The sequence below is a fragment of the Dendrobates tinctorius genome, unplaced genomic scaffold (genome assembly GCF_039654945.1).
Source record: "Dendrobates tinctorius isolate UK_male_01 unplaced genomic scaffold, ASM3965494v1 ptg000250l, whole genome shotgun sequence".
NCBI classification, from domain to species: domain Eukaryota; kingdom Metazoa; phylum Chordata; class Amphibia; order Anura; family Dendrobatidae; genus Dendrobates; species Dendrobates tinctorius.
In genome coordinates, this window is record NW_027361917.1 from 45145461 (window position 1) to 45157535 (window position 12075).

At 40.8% G+C, this 12075-nt stretch overlaps 1 non-coding gene and 1 pseudogene across 1 annotated transcript; both read left to right on the forward strand.

Moving 5' to 3' along the window:
- The first annotated feature begins 10498 nt into the window (after positions 1 to 10498).
- On the forward strand, positions 10499 to 10692 carry LOC141065078 (U2 spliceosomal RNA). The gene has a single exon (XR_012226225.1). It is a non-coding gene; the product is annotated as a U2 spliceosomal RNA (small nuclear RNA).
- An 871-nt stretch (positions 10693 to 11563) lies between these two features.
- On the forward strand, positions 11564 to 11776 carry LOC141063922 (U2 spliceosomal RNA; annotated as a pseudogene).
- The last annotated feature ends 299 nt before the right edge of the window (positions 11777 to 12075 follow it).

Here is a 12075-nt window from a genome sequence, read left to right on the forward strand (position 1 = left end):
CGGTGAAGCAAGATGAAAACACGAACACAGATAGAAAGATAGGTTGAGCAAATGATGGGGCCCAAGCTAACTACATAGGACAGGATAGGAAAGCTGCTGTCTGCCATCCGCAAAAACCCTAACAAAATGAGCCAACCGACTGATAGGAAAAACAGGCCCTGAAGTGGCTAGGCTTCAAAAGACTATATCAGCACTCAGGTATATTCTGAAGACAGAGCAAAAGATCAACAGATCAGAGACAAAAATGGAATTCAGCTCACCCCCGGTCGGGGATGGCAGAACTTCCAAAAAACAAGGCAAAACAAAAACAAAACTGAAGATTACAAAGCAGAGCAGAAAAACTTAGCTTTGAGATGGAGGAATCAGACTGGTCTCCAAGAATCCAGCAGGAAAATCACCAGCCAGGAACAACGGCGTCGGCAGCCTTATATCCAGTCCTCAATTCCAGCCACCCAGTCATCATCTAGCTGCCCAGGTGTTTGGTAATCAGCCTCACTACCTTCCTTCACCAGAGGAGGGAGTTCATCAGACCTCAATGGTGAAGGGAAAAATGAACTCACAACAGTTCTTGTTGTTTGTATGGAACACTAAGGTGTCATAATGGGCTCTTTTTCTTTAAATGAAACACTGATGTATCACAATGTGCTCTTGTTCTTTAAATGGAACACTGATGTGTCACAATGGGCTCTGGCTTTTATATGGAACACTGTTGTGTCACAATGGGCTCTTGTTCTTTAAATGGAACACTGATGTGTCACAATGGGCTCTGGCTTTTATATGGAACATGGATGTGTCACAATGGGCTCTTGTTTATTAAATGGAACGCTGATGTGTCACAATGGGCTCTTGTTCTTTAATTGGAACACTGATGTGTCACAATGGGCTCTTGTTCTTTAAATGGAACAATAACGTGTCACAATGGGCTCTAGCTTTTATATGGAACACTGACATGTCACAATGGGCTCTTGTTCTTTAAATGGACCACTGATGTTTCACAATGCGCTCTTTTTCTTTAAATGGAAAACTGAAGTGTCCCTTTGTGCTCTTGTTCTTTAAATGGAACACTGATGTGTCACAATGGGCTCTTGTTGCTTGTATGGAACATTGAGGTGTCACAATGGGCTCTTGTTCTTTAACCCCTTACCTACAAAGGACGTAATATTCCGTCCATGTGACCCTGGACCTAACTACCATGGACGGAATATTACGTCCCAGCGATCAGCGGCGCCCACGTGGTGAGCACCGCTGATCGCGGCCGGGTGTCAGCTAATTATCATAGCTGACACCCGGCACAATGTGTCAGGGGTGGTCACGGACCGCCCCCGACACGTTAACCCCTTGCACACCACGATCAAACGCGATCGCGGTGTACCGGGGTTAAAGGGAAGCATCGGCAGGGAGGGGGCTCCCTCCGTGCTTCCCTGAGCCCCCCACGGCAGCGCAATGTGCAGCGCTGCTGCGGGGGGCTCTTTCCCTACAGGCCCCCGGATCCAAGATGGCGACGGGGGCCTGCAGGGAGCTGACTTCCTCACTGCCTGCAAAGCGCAGGCATGAGGAAGTCTGCAGCAGTGCCTGTGACAGATCGCTGATCTGTCACAGTGATCTGTGATGTGACAGAGATCTCCCACCTGGGACAAGGAAATAAAGTAAAAAAAAAAAAAAAGTGTTAAAAATAATTAAAAAAATATCGCTAAATAAATTAGTAAAAAAAAAAAAATATTCCCCAATAAATCCATTTTTTCAAAATAAAAAAAAACAAAAACAATAAAAGTACACATATTTGGTATCGCCGCGTCCGTAATGACCTGCCCTATAAAACTGTCCCATTAGTTAACCCCTTTAGCGAACCCCTTAAAAAATAAAAATAAAAAAACGAAGCAAAAAATAATGATTTATTATCATACCACCGAACAAAAAGTGCAATAACGCGCGATCAAAAAGACGCATATAAATATCCATGGTACCGCTGAAAACGACATCTTGTCCCGCAAAAAACGAGCCACCATACAGCATCATCCGCAAAAAATAAAAAAAGTTATAGCTCGCAGAATAAAGCGATACAAAAATAATTATTTTTTATATAAAATTGTTTTCATTGCAAAAAACCGACAAAACATGAAAAAACGACCTAAATGAGGTATCGCTGTAACCGTACTGACCAGAAGAATAAAAACGCTTTATCAATTTTACCGCACGCGGAACGGAGTAAATGCACCCCCCCAAAAGAAATTCATGAAACGCTGGTTTTTGTTCATTCTGCGTCCCAAAAATCGGAATAAAAAGCGATCAAAAAAATGTCACGTGCCCGTATATGGTACCAATAAAAACGTCAACTCGTCCCGCAAAAAATAAGACCTCACATGACTCGGTGGGTCAAAATACAGAAAAATTATAGCTCACAATATGTGGTGATGCAAAAACTATTTTTACAATAAAAAGCGTCTTTTAGCGTGTGACAGCTGCCAAACATAAAAACCGCCATAAATAGTAAATCAAACCCCCCCGTTATCACCCCCTTAGTTAGGGAAAAATAATAAAACTAAAAGAAAATGTATTTATTTCCATTTTCTCGCTAGGGTTAGGGTAGGGTTAGGGTTAGGGCTAGGGTTAGGGCTAGGGTTAGGGCTAGGGTTAGGGCTAGGGTTAGGGTTAGGGCTAGGGCTAGGGTTAGGGCTAGGGTTAGGGCTAGGGTTAGGGTTAGGGCTAGGGCTCAGATTAGGGTTAGGGGTGTGTTGAGGTTAGGGTTGGAGTTATAATTGGGGGGTTTCCACTGTTTGGGCACATCAGGTGCTCTCCAAAGGCAACATGGCGTCTGATCTCAATTCCAGCCAATTCTGCGTTGAAAAAGTCAAATGGTGCTCCTTCCCTTCCAAGCTCTGCCATGCGCCCAAACAGTGTTTTACCCCCACATGTAGGGTATCAGCCTACTCAGGACAAATTACAAAACAACTTTTGGGGTCCAATTTCTCCTATTACCCTTAGGAAAATAAAAAATTGGGGGCACAAATATAATTTTGCGGAAAAAAATGTTTTTTTTATTTTCACGCCCAGGCGTTATAAACTTCTGTGAAGCACTTGGGGGTTCAAAGTGCTGTCCACACATCTAGATAAGCTCCGTGGGGGGTCTAGTTTCCAAAATGGGGTCACTTGTGGGGAGTTTCAAAAGTTTAGGTACATCAGGGGCTCTCCAAACGCACATGACACCCGCAGACCAATCCATCAAAGTCTGCATTCCAAAACGTCACTACTTCCCTTCCGAGCCCCGACGTGTGCCCATACAGTAGTTTTCTCCCACATATGAGGTATCAGCGTACTCAGGACAAATTGGACAACAACTTTTGGGGTCCAATTTCTCCTGTTACCCTTGGGAAAATAAAAAAATTGGGGACTAATTGATCATGTTTGTGGAAAAAATACGATTTTTTTATTTTCATGCCTGGGCATTATAAACTTCTGTGAAGCCCTTGGGGGTTCAAAGTGCTCACCACACATCTAGATAAGTTCCTCAGGGGGTCTAGTTTCCAAAATGGGATCATTTGTGGGGGGTTTCCACTGTTTAGGTAAATTAGGGGCTCTCCAAAGGCAACATGACACCCACAGACCATTCCATCAAAGTCTGCATTCCAAAACGTCACTACTTCCCTTCCGAGCCCCGATGTGTCCCCATACAGTAGTTTTCTCCCACATATAGGGTGTCAGCGTACTCAGGACAAATTGGACAACAACTTTTGGGGTCCAATTTCTCCTGTTACCCTTGGGAAAATAAAAAAATGGGGACTAAAAGATGATGTTTGTGGAAAAAATACGATTTTTTTATTTTCACGCCCGGACGTTATAAACTTCAGTGAAGCACTGGGGGGTTCAAAGTGTTCACCACACATCTAGATAAGTTCCTTGGGGTGTCTAGTTTCCAAAATGGTGTCATTTGTGGGGGGTTTCTACTGTTTTGGTACATCAGGGGCTTTCCTAACGCGACATGGTGTCCGATCTCAATTCCAGCCAAAAACGTCAAATGGCGCTGCTTCCCTTCCGAGCTCTGCCATGCGCCCAAATAGTGGTTTACACCCATATGTGGGGTATCAGCGTACTCAGGATAAATTGCACAATATCTTTTAGGGTCCTGTTACTTTTGGAAAAATAAGAATTGAGGGTGAAAAGATCATTTTTGTGGAAAAAATATGATTTTTTAATTGTACTGCTGTACGTTATAAACTTCTGTGAAGCCCTTGGGGGTTCAAAGTTCTCACCACACATCTAGATAAGTTCCCTGGGGGGTCTAGATTCCAAAATGGTGTCATATGTGGGGGGTTTCCACTGTTTTCGTACATCAGGGGTTTTCCAATCGCGACATGGTGTCCGATCTCAATTCTAGCCAAAAACGTCAAATGGCGCTGCTTCCCTTCCGAGCTCTGCTATGCGCCCAAATAGTCATTTACACCCACATATGGGGTATCAGTGTACTCAGGACAAATTGCACAATAACTTTTAGGGTCCTGTTACCCTTGGAAAAATAAAAATTGGGGGTGAAAAGATCATTTTTGTGGAAAAAATATGATTTTTTAATTGTACCGCTGTACGTTATAAACTTCTGTGAAGCCCTTGTGGGTTCAAAGTTCTCACCACATATCTAGATAAGTTCCTTGGGGGGTCTAGTTTCCAAAATGGGGTCACTTGGGGGGTTTCCACTGTTTAGGTACATCAGGGGCTCTCCAAACGCGACATGGCGTCCGATCTGAATTCCAGCCAATTTTGCATTGAAAAAGTCAAACGGCGCTCCTTCCCTACTGAGGTCTGCCATGCGCCGAAACAGTGGTTCCCCCCCACATATCAGGTATCAGCGTACTCAGGACAAATTGCACAATAAATTTTGCAGTCCAATTTCTCCTTTTACCCTTGGTAAAATAAAGAAAATTGAACCTGAAGTATTTTTTTTGTGAAAAAAAGTTAAATGTTCATTTTTTTTTTAATATTCAAAAAATTCCTGTGACGCACCTAAAGGGTTAATAAACGTCTTGAATGTGGTTTTAAGCACCTTAAGGGGTGCATTTTTTAGAATGGTGTCACTTTTGGGTATTTTCTATCATGTAGACCCCTCAAAGTGGCTTCAAATGTGAAGTGGTCCCTAAAAATAAAATGGTGTTGCAAAAATGAGAAATCGCTGGTCAATTTTAACCCTTATAACTTCCTAACAAAAAAAAATTTTGGTTCCAAAATTGTGCTGATGTAAAATAAACATGTGGGAAATGTTATGTATTAAGTTTTTTGTGTGCCGTATCGCTGTGATTTAAGGGCATAAAAATTCAAAGTTGGAAAATTGCGAAATTTTCAAAATTTTCGCCAAGTTTCCGTTTTTTTCACAAATAAACGCAAGTTATTTGAATGCAATTTTACCACTAACATGAAGTACAATATGTCACGAGAAAAAAATGTCAGATTCACCTGGATCCATGGAAGCGTTCCAGAGTTATGACCTCATAAAGGGACAGTGGTCAGAATTGTAAAAATTGGCCCAGGAGTTAACGTGCAAACCACCCTTGGTAGTGAAGGGGTTAAATGGAACACTGATGTGTTACAATGGACTCTTTTTGTTTGTATGGATCACTGAGGTGTCACAATGGCCTCTTGTTCTTTAAATGAAACACTCATGTGTCACAATGGGCTCTTGTTCTTTATCTGAAACACTGATGTGTTACAATGGGCTCTTTTTCGTTAAATGGAACACTGATGTTTCACAATATGCTCTGGCTTTTATATGGAACACTGATGTGTCACAATGGGCTCTTGTTCTTTAAATGGAGCACTGATGTGTTACAACGGGCTCTGGCATTTATATGGAACACTGATGTGTCACAATGGGCTCTTGTTCTTTGATTGGAACAATGATGTGTCACAATGGGCTCTTGTTCTTTATATGTAACACTGATGTGTAAAAATGGGCTCTTTTTCTTTAAATGAAACATTGATGTATCACAATGTGCTCTTGTTCTTTAAATGGAACACTGATGTGTTTCAATGGGCTCTTGCTGTTTGTATGTAACACTGAGGTGTCATAATGGGCTCTTTTTCTTTAAATGGAACACTGATGTATCACAATGTGCTCTTGTTCTTTAAAAGGAACACTGATGTGTCACAATGGGCTCTGGCTTTAATATGAAACACTGATGTGTCACAATGGGACCTTGTGCTTTAAATGGAACACTGACGTATCCCAATGTGCCCTTGTTCGTTAAATGGTACACTGATGTGTCACAATGGGCTCTGGCTTTTGTATGGAAAATTGACGTGTCACAATAGGCTTTTGTTCTTTAAATGAAACACTGATATGTCACAATGGGCTCTTTTTCTTTAAATGAAACATTGATGTATCACAATGGATTCTTGTTCTTTAAATGGAACACTGATGTGTAGCAATGGGCTCTGAATTTTATATGGAACACTGATGTGTCACAATGGGCTCTTGTTCTTTAAATGGAACACTGACATGGCACAATAGGCTCTGGCTTTTATATGGAACACTGACGTGTCACAATGGGCTCTTGTTCTTTAAATTAAACCCTGATGTGTCACAATGGGCTCTTGTTCTTTATATGAAACATTGATGTGTCACAATATGCTCTGGCTTTTATATGGAACACTGATGTGTCACAATGGGCTTTTGTTCTTTAAATGGAACATTGATCTGTCACAATGGGCTCTGGCTTTTATATGGAACGCTGACGTGTCACAATGCGCTCTTGTTCTTTAAATGGAACACTGATGTGTCACAGTGTGCTCTTGTTCTTTATATGTAACACTGATGTGTCAAAATGGGCTCTTTTTCTTTAAATGGAACAACTGATGTGTTACAATGGGCTCTTGTTGTTTGTATTGAACAATGAGGTGTCACAATGGGCTCTTGTTCATTAAATGGATCACTGACATGTCACAATGGGCTCTTGTTCTTTAAATGGAACACTGACATGTCACAATGGGCTCTTGTTCTTTAAATGGAACACTGATGTGTCACAATGGGCTCTGGCTTTAATATGAAACACTGATGTGTCACAATGTGCCCTTGTTCGTTAAATGGAACACTGATGTGTCACAATGGGCTCTGGCTTTTGTATGGAAAACTGACGTGTCACAATAGGCTTTTGTTCTTTAAATGAAACACTGATATGTCACAATGGGTTCTTTTTCATTAAATGGAACACTGACCTGTCACAATGGCCTCTTTTTCTTTAAATGGAACATTGATGTATCACAATGGTTTCTTGTTCTTTAAATGGAACACTGATGTGTAGCATTGGACTCTGACTTTTGTATGGAACACTGACGTGTCACAAAGGGTTCTGGCTTTTAAATGGAACGCTGACGTGTCACAATGGGATCTTGTTCTTTAAATGGAACCCTGATGTGTCACAATGGGCTCTTATTCTTTAAATGGAACCCTGATGTGTCACAATGGGCTCTTGTTCTTTAAATGGAACACTGACGTGTCATAATGGGCTCTGGCTTTTATATGTAACGCTGACGTGTCACAATGGGCTCTTCTTCTTTAAATGGAACCCTGATGTGTCACAATGGGCTCTTGTTCTTTATATGGAACACTGATGTGTCACAATGGGCTCTTTTTGATTAAATGGAACACTGATCTGTCACAATGGGCTCTGGCTTTTATATTTAACACTGATGTGTCAAAATGGGCTCTTTTTCTTTAAATGAAACACTGATGTATCATAATGTGCTCTTGTTCTTTAAATGGAACACTGATGTGTTACAATGGGCTCTTGTTGTTTGTATGGATCACTGAGGTGTCACAATGGCCTATTGTTCTTTAAATGAAACACTCATGTGTCACAATGGGCTCTTGTTCTTTATATGGAACAATGATGTGTCACAATGAGCTCTTTTTCGTTTAATGGAACACTGATGTGTCACACTATGCTCTGGCTTTTATATGGAAGACTGATGTGTCGCAATGGGCTCTTGTTCTTTGTATGTAACACTGATGTGTCAAAATGTGCTCTTTTTCTTTAAATGAAACACTGATGTATCACAATGTGCTCTTGTTCTTTAAATGGAACACTGATGTGTCATAATGGGCTCTGGCTTTTATATGGAACACTGATGTGTCACAATGGGCTCTTGCTCTTTAAATGGAACACTGACGTGTCACAATGGGTTCTGGCTTTTAAATGGAACGCTGACGTGTCACAGTGGGCTCTTATTCTTTAAATGGAACCCTGATGTGTCACAATGGGCTCTTGTTCTTTAAATGGAACCCTGATGTGTCACAATGGGCTCTTGTTCTTTAAATGGAACACTGATGTGTTACAATGGGCTCTTGTTGTTTGTATGGAACACTGAGGTGTCACAATGGCCTCTTGTTCTTTAAATGAAACACTCATGTGTCACAATGGGCTCTTGTTGTTTGTATGGAACCCTGATGTGTCACAGTGGGCTCTTGTTCTTTATATGGAACACTGATTTGTCACAATGGGCTCTTTTTCGTTAAATGGAACACTGATATGTCACAATATGCTCTGGCTTTTATATGGAACACTGATGTGTCACAATGGGCTCTTGTTCTTTATATGTAACACTGATGTGTCAAAATGGGCTCTTTTTCTTTAAATGAAACACTGATGTATCATAATGGGCTTTTGTTCTTTAAATGGAACACTGATGTGTATCAGTGGGCTCTTGTCGTTTGTATGGAACACTGATGTGTCACAATGGGCTCTGACTTTTGTATGGAACACTGAGGTGTCACAATGGGCTTCTGTTCTTTAAATGGTACACTGATGTGTCACAATGGGCTCTTATTGTTTTTATGGAACACTGAGTTGCCACAATGGGCTCTTGTTCTTTAAATGGAACACTGATGTGTCACAATGGGCTCTGACTTTTGTATGGAACACTGACATGTCACAATGGGCCCTTGTTCTTTAAATGGAACACTGATGTGTCACAATGGGCTCTTGTTGTTTGTATGGAACACTGAGGTGTCACAATGGGCTCTTTTTCTTTAAATGAAAAACTGATGTATCGCAATGTGCTCTTGTTCTTTAAATGGAACACTGATGTGTCACAATGGGCTCTTGTTCTTTTAATGGAACACTGATTTGTTAATTTGGGCTCTTGCTCTTTAAATGGAACTATGACTTTTCACAATGGGCTCTTGTTCTTTAAATGGAACAATGAAGTGTAAAAATGGGCTCTTGTTCTTTAAATGAAACACTCATGTGTCACAATGGGCTCTTGTTGTTTGTATGGAACCCTGATGTGTCACAGTGGGCTCTTATTCTTTATATGGAACACTGATTTGTCACAATGGGCTCTTTTTCGTTAAATGGAACACTGATATGTCACAATATGCTCTGGCTTTTATATGGAACACTGATGTGTCACAATGGGCTCTTGTTCTTTATATGTAACACTGATGTGTCAAAATGGGCTCTTTTTCTTTAAATGAAACACTGATGTATCATAATGGGCTTTTATTCTTTAAATGGAACACTGATGTGTTTCAGTGGGCTCTTGTTGTTTGTATGGAACACTGATGTGTCAAAATGGGATCTTTTTCTTTAAATGAAACACTGATGTATCATAATGGGCTTTTGTTCTTTAAATGGAACGCTCATGTGTCACAATGGGCTCTTGTTCTTTAAATGGAACACTGATGTGTCACAGTGGGCTCTTGTTCTTTAAATGGAACACTAATGTGTCACAATGGGCTTTGGCTTTTATATGGTACACTGATGTTTCACAATGGGCTCTTTTTCTTTAAATGGAAAACTGAATTTTCCCATTGTGCTCTTGTTCTTTAAATGGAACACTGATGTGTCACAATGGGCTCTTGTTGTTTGTATGGAACACTGAGGTGTCACAATGGGCTCTTTTTCTTTAAATGAAAAACTGATGTATAACAATGTGCTCTTGTTCTTTAAATGGAACACTGATGTGTCACAATGGGCTCTGGCTTTTATATGGAACACTGATGTGTCACAATGGGCTCTTGTTCTTTAAATGGAACACTGACGTGTCACATTGGGCTGTGGCTTTTATATGGAACACTGATGTGTCACAATGGGCTCTTGTTCATTAAATGGAACACTAATGTGTCACAATGGGCTTTTGTTCATTAAATGGAACACTAATGTGTCACAATGGGCTTTTGTTCTTTAAATGGAACACTGATGTGTCACAATGGGCTCTTGTTCTTTTAATGGAACAATGATTTGTTAATTTGGGCTCTTGCTCTTTAAATGAAACACTGACTTTTCACAATGGGTTCTTGTTCTTTAAATGGAACAATGAAGTGTAAAAATGTGCTCTTGTTCTTTAAATGGAACAATGATGTGTCACAATGTGCTCTTGTTCTTTAAATGGAACACTGATGTGTCACAATGGCCACTGGCTTTTGTAGGAAACACTGACGTGTCACAATGGGCTCTTGTTCTTTAGCAGCTGCGGGGCAGCAGTCAGCTTCAGTCTGCTGAGGGAGCCTCAGCAGACAGTTGGGGTTTTTGGGGAGGTGTGGGGGTTTGGACCACACTCGTTCTTACCAGTTTAATATCTGATACGTCCCCTATCTGGGGACCATATATTAAATGGATTTTTAAAACAGGGAGATGGAAAAAGAGCTTGCTCTATTCACTCCATGTATCGCCCCGTCATAGCAGTATTTTTGGGGTTGGTGCGCTCTCTCTAGACCGGTTTCCAAAAACAGACTGAATTGAATTGAAACCAAAGCAAGTTGTCTTTTCAAAGCAATATGTGAATGCTTTTTTCAAGTTTGGTTGCTCTGCATTAGTTTTTTCTTGGTTAACGTTGCACATTTCAAATTCCTTTGGCTTGATTTAACTTGCCCAACTCTGCTACATCAAGTATTATTCACCTCTATATGGAAGGTATTGTATTGTATTCAATCTGTAATTTAATGATCTGTCTCGGCCTTTGCTGCTTGGTAGGTATAGGTGTGATAAGCTGCAGTAATGTGTTTCGCTTTGCATAGATAAATTTCTGCACACCCACCTGCTACAAGGCCTGCAGCCCCTAGCCCTCATTACTTCCTGCCTTAATTCAAGTATCCCATGTGTAGTTAAGTTGTGCAGTTTCTAACACATTCCTGACTCAATGACGGCTATTTTGAAATATTGTCACCCTCTTGTGGCCTGCCAACTTTTAAATTTTGAAATTCACTTTTAAATTTTGAATATATATATGCATTTTTGTATATTTATATGAATTCAATAAAAAAGAAACAATTTATCTGGCTTGTTAATTGAATGTCCTGCCTATGTTCACCCGTCTGAGAGTTTAGTAGTGGCTTGTACCAGCTATGTGCGCTGCCTGACTGCAGTAGATAGAATGTGTTCCATTCATGGAACACTGTGATAGAATGTATTCTATTCATGGAACACTTTGACGCGTCACAATGGGCCAATGGAACAATTGGATCACGTGTCACAATGGGCCAATGGAACAATTGGATCACGTGTCACAATGGGCCAATGGAACAATTGGATCACGTGTCAGAATGGGCAGCCCAGAGTTTTTAACAGCTGCGCGGCAGCAGCTAGCTTCAGTCTGCTGAGGGAGCCTCAGCAGACAGTTGGGGGGGGTGGGGGGGAACCACGCTTGTTCTTATCAGTTTAATATCTGATACGTCCCCTATCTGGGACCATATATTAAATGGATTTTTAGAACAGGGAGATGGAAAAAGAGCTTGATCTATTCACTCCATGTATTGCCCCGTCATTGCGGTATCTTCGGGGATGGTGCGCTCTCTCTAAGCCGGTTACCAATAACAGACTGAATTAAATTGAAACCAAAGCAAGTTGTCTTTTCAAAGCAATATTTGAATGCTTTTTTCAACTTTGGTTGCTCTGCATTAGTATTTTCTTGGTCCACGTTGCAGATTTGAAATTCCTTTGGCTTGATTTAACTTGCCCAACTCTGCTACATCAAGTATTATTCACCTCTGTATGGAAGGCATTGTATTGTATTCAGTCTGTAATTTAAATAATGATCTACAGTGGGGAAAAAAAGTATTTAGTCAGTCAGCAATAGTGCAAGTTCCACCACTTA